An 8,343-nucleotide genomic window follows, 5' to 3' on the forward strand; every position below is an offset into this window, starting at 1 on the left:
AACAAAGGTTACATTTAACTAGCAAAAGTGAGGGGTTTTTTTGTTTGTTTTTTCTGTTTACCTCTGAGCAGTGCCAGACTAATTTCTTTTTCTTTTTCCCGCCTTAAGGGAGTAATCTTTGGTTACATAACTCAACTTCAAAAGAAGACCTTTGTTGTCACTCAAGACTAGAATCCATGTCTCTTGGGTGTCAGTCCTGTCAGTCAGTAGCATTACACTAACACTAGTTGAAAGAAATACATGGAACTTGTTGGGAGAGTTGTACACGAGACAAGGAGTTTGAAAGACGTGTTGATATTGAGGGTGGATCAAAGGAATGTGTTTTACTTTCTCTACCGTTACAAGGTTTTTCTTCCAGGACGCTATCTTGTTTGCATTATATATTTGATGAATTTTTGATAAAAGCAGACAAAAACAGTTGACAGAATAAGAAAAAACCTATTTGGTTCTTGGTTGACCTCTGATTGAAGGACAAATTCAAATGTTCCTTTTTGCTTTATAAACATTATCAAATTTGAGTTTTTTAACATTTCAGTCAATACCTTATAAACTGCTTGACAGATTTAACAAAACTTGTTAGATTGAATTAATAATGGAATAATAAAATGTGGATTAGATTTAAAAGGGAATGTTGTGGCCTGAAAGAGGTATTGGTAGTCAAGGTCATGTATCATATTTTGCTACGTTGATTATGGGGACTGTTTACTGCTTATTGCAGCTGTACTGATTGATGATAATACCATTCTATGGTCAAAACTTAAACACGTCTTAATTCACCAAACTTGATAATATTTATACAGTATGTTTACTTTGATTCATGCTTCCATTTATTGTATCTCCCTATCTCATATATCATTTTACAAACCACTATCAGTCCTTGTATTTCCTCCTACTAAGATGGTTGACCTGTAAATCATAAACCCTGACCTGTGGTCACATTTCTTCTTATCCATTCCACTTGCTCTCCTTCATCTCCTTATCAAAGTTCCTGCCTTTCCAGTATGCCTCTGTGGTCACATTTAGTCATGAGTGTCATAAAAATCCACCCCATCTACTCTTCAAATCCATGCAAATCACAACATCTAAGAGCAGCAGAGCTTCCTCTGAGACAGAATTATGCACATGTGGGGATTGGGAAAATACAGGGGGAGGTGGGTGGAGTGTATATCCCTCCACTCTCCCCCATTCTGAGCAATGCTTGTCATGCTTCTCTTCAAAAGATCTCACATATTTTTAAGCTAGTTAAATTTGACTCCTTTTGGTAATGTTAAACAAGCTTCATGTGCGTGTGTGGAGGGCGGTGGGGGGGCAGGTATCATTCATTTTGGAAGAAAATAAATGTCTGTAAAATACTAAGCTGTGTGTGGGTTAAGAAATCTTATGAGGAAGGATGGTAGGAGTGGTAAGAGGAGGTGTTGGACAGTTAAATATGAGTGCAGAGAGGATAAAGGATCAAGACAGGGTGACTAGTACGGATTGTGCAAATGAAAGTACATCTAACACACACACACACACACACACACACACACACACACACACACACACACACACACACACACACACACACACACACACACACACACACACACACACACTTTGGGAGGCTGGCATGACTTCTCCTGCTGAAGTAATACCACTATACATTTTAATTTTGTGATGGCTGACATGTTTGGCACTGAAGTGTGATCATCCGACATGAAAGTTGCCTCTGAACTGAACATCTTCACTGCTACAGTCTACTAGATCTGTAGCATGACTCAGTGAGGCACTGTTGCTCTACACATGTACAGCACACATAACAAGTGTTACTATTTCAGATGTGAATTTACAATAAATTATTCATGATGTCACCATGAGGAAATAACTACTGTAAGTGTCAAAATGCATCCAATTGATTCAATGTCAACCAGGCAGCTACATCCGTTTCTGTCCATCCGTCTGTTTACTGGCTGTGAGAAGTATTTCCAGGAAAGTAATTACTGGATCTGCAGGGAAGTTTGTTCCTGGGGAGAGTCACAAAAACACTGTACAACTTCTGAGTGCCTCTAAATGAAGAGGCCAACCCCTCCTTCTGTGCCCAATCAAATTACAATTTGATTATATATAATGACAGGTTATTGCTGATGAGGTGTTTTTGTAATCTACCAGCACATTTTACTCAGGCTTCATTTAACTGGGTGACTAGCTCAAGTCCCCCATGCCCCGAGGGGCCACCAACAGCACCAAGCATAATGTATGGCAATTGGTGATTAGATGAACATTTGCTTGTAAATACAGGAATATGATCCTGATTTTGAGGATATGTCTTGCAGAGATGCCTCGCAGCAAAATCTATCATTATTATTACATCTGTTACTGAACATCAATTAATTTGCTTAATACAGTTGATTACATGACAGGCAACTTGAATTATTTGCTCCTTTTCTGCCAGAGTTAAAAACATGAGTCAAAAGAAAAGTTAAAGACATGAGTAAGAATAATGATAAGAAATCAACACACTTTACAGTTGCAGTGATTTGTTAAAATAAACAAAATGGATACATAATTTGTTTTAGCTCTTCTTGTTGAATTTCTTAGTGAAAGTTCAGAGATATTCTCTTATACTGTATGAATTCGCTCTGTATCAAAGTTTTATGCTTTAATACATCATTATCCTCTTATCTAGCTGTAACCTGTCATGCTCTCATGTTATCCAATCTGTTCCAAAGTTTATTATTTACCGAGCAAAATTTGAACATTGTAGTTGTAACTATGCAAAGCCTGTTGAGTATAGAATGACTAGACAACCTGGGTGTTTTCTCATTGGAGCTGTTTTCACTGAGGCTTATCGGGTGCCCTTCAGGTTATCCAGCTTCTTTTCACAATCTTAAGAACATGCAACAAAGGTGTACTGGTGACTGGATTATTTGTAGGTGACATGGTTGAACTGTGTTTAGCTGGTGACTTGCTTCCAGGGCAATGTTCTTATGCCTTGTGATTTTGATCTGATCCAACAGAGAAACAAATAACACATCAAAGAAAAAACTATGACTTTAAGGACATAATACTCTGTATGATGAAGACAATGAAAGTTGCTGGTCATTCCTTTTCTATGAGTCTCCAATTATATGTAGAAAAGGGTTCATGTCTTTGTCTATCACATAATGTTTGAAACACAAAAGGACACAGCATGCTCAACAGATAGATAATTGATACACGTTAGGCTGAGTCAGGCTGATGGTGAACTCATCCGTTAAGGAGAGTCTAACCCAAACACTATAAAGATCATGGTCAAAGAACACATGGAATTCTTCTGCAGAGGTACGTTGCTGCTTCTGTTGAAGAGTCCAGCTCTGTATATAGTAATCCCACGCTTATCCGCGCTTCAAGATGCACGGTTTCACTACTCACCATTTTTTAATAGGTAGTCACATGATACCGTACACGCATGCTATTGGCTGACAGCATACATGTGTGCCCTGCATTCCAAGACTCACGGAACGCAGCGCACTTCCATGTAATAAAGAAACACTTGTCAGTAATACAAAAGTGTTTTAAACAGTCGATAAGTGAGTGGGAAAAAGGTAACACAGATATAAGGTGGTTTAATATTGGTATAGGGAGGGTTCATAAACGTTTAAATTACTGTAAATAATAAAATAGTTTGTCGCTATATCGCGGAATTTCATTTTTTTATTTATTTTTTTATATACTCGATAATCCCCGAAGGGAAAATAGTGGCACACTCTAGTTAGTCAATTCAATGTGTACAGGCCCTGAATGACAAACACACACACACACACACACACACACACACACACACACACACACACGCACACACACACACACACACACACAAGAGTCCTGTACGCACGCAGAGGAGGTAGAGTGGCGGGCAGATCCTGATTGGTGGGCCCAAAATGAGCAACTTGTAAGGGGGACGGCACCTTGTGTAGCTGTAGTATGTTGTTGCGCTGTATGATGAAAAAGGGACAGCCTATATGTTGAAATTTTCTGTAAGGGAAGTTTATACTTTTATTTTGAAATGCGGAAATTTGCATTTCCGTATACATGTTAGGTACATTGACGGGGTTCGAAGAAGTTCTCCGGGGGTGCGAGAGACACGCAGGTGCAGCGGACGGAGGAGAAACGGGCTGACGGTGCTTTGGGCAGTCAACTGGTGGACGTTTCTTGCGACCTTTAAGGAAAAATTCCCGCTCGTCAGGTACACTGCTGTGGACCCTTGCCGACCCCAGTAAGGGCAATTCATTAATCCGTGGGTGGACATTGTTATATAGAGATGTACACTAGCATAAATGCTACTGGTCTTGCCATGTGTGAACCCTGGATTCCTGCTCGCCAATAATTAAGCTCGTTGCCGAGAGGAGAAGGTGTCTTCATTTACCATAAACTATAAAAACTACACAACGCAGAGTCAAACCCACTACACTTGCTCAAGGGCGCCTTGGCAGTGCTCCGGAGGTGAGCTGACACCTCCCACCGTCAGCTCACCTTCGGGTGTTTTTTTGAGCGCCCCAGTAGCTCAGTCGGGTGGTCCAAGAGCACTGAAACCACGAGTTACGAGGGATTACTGTAATCACCAACTCTGTAAACTTTGAACTTCTTCAGTAAACCCAGCTTGTACTACATCTTGGGCCCGTTTCACGAAGGCAGGGTTAACCTACCCTGAGGTAAACCTGTGGTTTTGGGTTGCTTTACCCTGAACTTGGAAAAAAAATGGGGATTTCGGTTTCACAAACAGGTTTCAGGGTTAGTTTTTCTAACCCAGAGTAAGTTGACCCGCAGTTCAACAGACACGACAACTCAAAAAAAAGCCATCATCAATGGAGCCCCGAGTCGACGATTCACCATGACAACAGACGAGACGCGCTCTGCAGCGCTTTACAGCAGTCGGAGTACAGATTTTAATTTATGAATATGAGGACTTTGAGGACATTTTCAGAAGAAAGAGAACAGCGTTGCAGCTGCAAAGAAGAGCGACATGTCGTGGGAGTGAATTGCTGCTCAAGTCGATACGTAAGTTTAAACATAGTCCGTTGCACTCACGCTAAAAATATGGACGTAAACGGCTTCAATAATAGTTTATTAATTTATTTTATTTAGGTGCGATCCAGTGGGGGGAGAAGGGCACGTCAGCAGCTGAGAATGAAGTATAAAAACATCGTTCACACATGTCAGACTTCTGCATCATCTCGTTATCTCGATCGTGTTTGATATTGTACAGTAAGTATTAAGTAGACGTCTGACTATTCAATTGTTTTATCGCCAACATAACGCTCTTTTCACGCACATAAATGTGCTCTCATCTACTGTATATCAGGTTCTGTTCAGTAAGGAAATATATTTAAATGTTTTATTGTTGTGTAAATAAAACAGTAAATGGACATAGTCACGTTACAAAAACAGTTGATAAAGATATTCACACCATTGCGTACACCTATATTATCTAAAAACTGAAATCAAGAGCTGACATGTAGCTCGTTTGATACAGTAATAGCCAAAACTGCTTTAGTTCTTACATCAGTGGCTGTGGCATTGTACTGCTTAGGACTGCTTTAAGGTATTCCAAGTTTTGTTTTATGTCTGTTTTAGTCAAATGATACACACAGCAGTTAATCAATAAAAACAAAAAGAAATTAACAAGAAATAGAGGAAAACACAGGTGGTCTAATATTTTATGTTACTGATTGTTCACTTCCCATTGCTTCACATTCTGGTGGAATACAGACTGTGACATTCATCCTTTACTGAAGTATTAACAAATTTTCATCCTTTTTTAACAGATCATGAATGGACAGTAGCAGAAGGATCCCAACTGCAGACTATCACAGTGAAATAGACACTCAGTGACCACCAGTGGTTCATTCTGTGGAATGCATATGCAACTATGTTTTAATGTCCTACTCATGTATTCCCATCAATCTGCAGAAGTTTATAGAATTTACTTTCTAAAAAAGTGCAGAAAATAGAAATGGTTTACTAGGACCTCCAGATTAGAAGGACAGGTCTGGACATAGATATACTGGAGCACAAGTTAGAGGTGGGTGATGGTCATAGGTTAATAATGTGAACTATTAGAATGTTAAGTATTGAAACAATACAAAAATTACTTTGTATTTTTCAGAAATAAATATGCCCACAGAAAATGTGTAGTGTATGTTTTTATTGCCCGCTGTGATGGTGATGATGGTGACTCTGAAATGATTCTGGCAGATGGAGTCACTGCTCTGCCGTCCTGGATAGCAGGAATCATCCTGAGGTGTCGCAGGCTCTCTCCTGTAATGTATACTGTATTCATTAGAATGGATTACACAATGAAGGCAAGTGAATTATTGTGCAAATCTTTAGGTTACTGACCACAATACAGTCTGCTGCTCAGGTAAGACCATATATCCAAGAGCTCCGCATCAGAAATGTAGTCTGCAGCATCACATGATCTGGACAGATGTTTATCTATAATGCAGTCTTGAACATGTTGAAACAATGTTCAATCTACAAGTACCTTGATGGGGATGTGGTACCATCTGTGCAGCCATTTACATTGGGAAATCCTAAAAGAAATTGAAGTTAATCCAATTTTGAGGTTGGAGCACAATGTCATTAAGACAATATCATTTGCAATTAATTTATCAGATTTCTAAATTATTCACCTGCAATCCTTTAGAACTCCTCCTGATTCTGTTGGGTTTATCTCCGGGGAAATAGAAAAATCGGGGTAAAAGTTTCAAGGCGGGGCGCACTGAGCATCTCTCACATTGTATAGACAAAATATGGTTTGCAAATATAAAATAAAAAACTGACCGGACCACTACCTACACACAAAACTGCTGCAGATGTGAGGATGGATCAGGTCGTGGATGTGTGTGATGGATGGACGTGAATTAATCAGTCCCGATCATAAAGACAACTGGCCGGGCTATGACTGAACGTGATACAAATTTTTTTTTAAATCTCTGTGAATTTATGCGGAAATTCCCATCAAGCGGCTCCTCGTCAAACGGACATGCCATGTTCACCTCTGAAATACGGAGTTATTTTTAAAATCTTACTTCAGTCAGTCTCTCCGTCCGACAGAACCAGGAAATGAAGCCGCCCCAGCGGCGGTGAAAGGGGGTGGAGTCAGAGGAAACCCTGCGTTTGTGGAATAAAACCTGCTAACGACCAGGTAATGTTCAGAGAGTCTCTTACCGCGGTAAAAAAACCCAGAGGTTCAGTTTACCTCGCGTCATGAAACGGTTCAGGGTTACTGCTCTAACCCTGGGTTAACTTACCTACCTTTGTGAAAATGAAAGTCCTGGTTTTCCCTGATTTCACGGTGAACTCACCCTGGTTTTCCACTAAACCTGCTTTTTGAACGGTCCCACGTCACGAAGCAGGGCTAACGAACCCCGAGTACAACCTGTGGTTGCTTTACCCTGAATTTGGAAACCCAGGGTTTTCGGTTTCACAAACGCTTCTCGAGGTTAGTTTTTGTAACCCAGGGTAAGTTGACCCGCAGTTTAACAGGCGCGACGCCACTTTAAAAAGCCATCATCAATGGAGCCCAGTTTCGACGAGTCACCATGACGACGGATGAGACTTGCTCCGCGTGACTTTACGCAGTTCAAGTACAGATTGTAATCTACTGTACGTGTATGAAGACTTTGAGGACATATTACGAAAAGACGAACAGCGTTGCAGCTGTAAAGAAGAGAGAGATGATTTGAAACTGCTGCTCAAGTCGATGCGTACGTCTAAACGTAGTCCGTTGGACTCACGTTAAAATTACGGAGGTAAACGTCTTGAATAATAGTTAATTAAATTATTTTATTAGATGCAATCCACCGGGGGAGAATCGCACATGTCAACAACTGAGAACGAAGTTTAAGAACATCGTTCACACAGGTCGCACTTCTGCATCATCTCGTTAGGGATCCTCATCTTCCTCATTATAACATAATGACATTGTACAGTAAATAATAAGTGGACGTTCGGCTGTTCAGTTCTTTTATCGCCAACAGAATGCTCCTGTCACACACATAAATGTGCTCTCATCTTTAGGCATTCCATGTTTCATTCTCTGTCTTTTAGTCAAATTATACATAATTGATAAAAAGAAAAAGAAAGTAACAGGAAATTGAAGAAAGGTGGTCAAATATTTTCTGTTACCGATTGTTCCTATTGCTTAACGTTCTGGTGCAATACAGAGTGACATTTAGCCTCCACTGAAGGGATCAACACTTTCTCATCCTTTTTAACAGAGCAAGCTGGACAGTCCGTCACATCCAATATACAGATAGACGCTCAGTGAACACCAGCGGTTTTATTCAGTGGAATTCATATGCAACTGTATGTTTTGATGTC

The 8,343-nt window shown here is 40.1% G+C and overlaps 1 long non-coding RNA gene across 1 annotated transcript; it reads left to right on the forward strand.

Moving 5' to 3' along the window:
- The first annotated feature begins 4,059 nt into the window (after positions 1-4,059).
- On the forward strand, positions 4,060-6,422 carry LOC137602696 (uncharacterized). The gene is made up of 3 exons (XR_011037192.1): positions 4,060-5,016; positions 5,104-5,223; positions 5,784-6,422. It is a non-coding gene; the product is annotated as an uncharacterized lncRNA (long non-coding RNA).
- Positions 6,423-8,343: the final 1,921 nt, after the last annotated feature.

The sequence above is a fragment of the Antennarius striatus genome, chromosome 10 (genome assembly GCF_040054535.1).
Source record: "Antennarius striatus isolate MH-2024 chromosome 10, ASM4005453v1, whole genome shotgun sequence".
Taxonomy (NCBI): Eukaryota; Metazoa; Chordata; class Actinopteri; order Lophiiformes; family Antennariidae; genus Antennarius; species Antennarius striatus.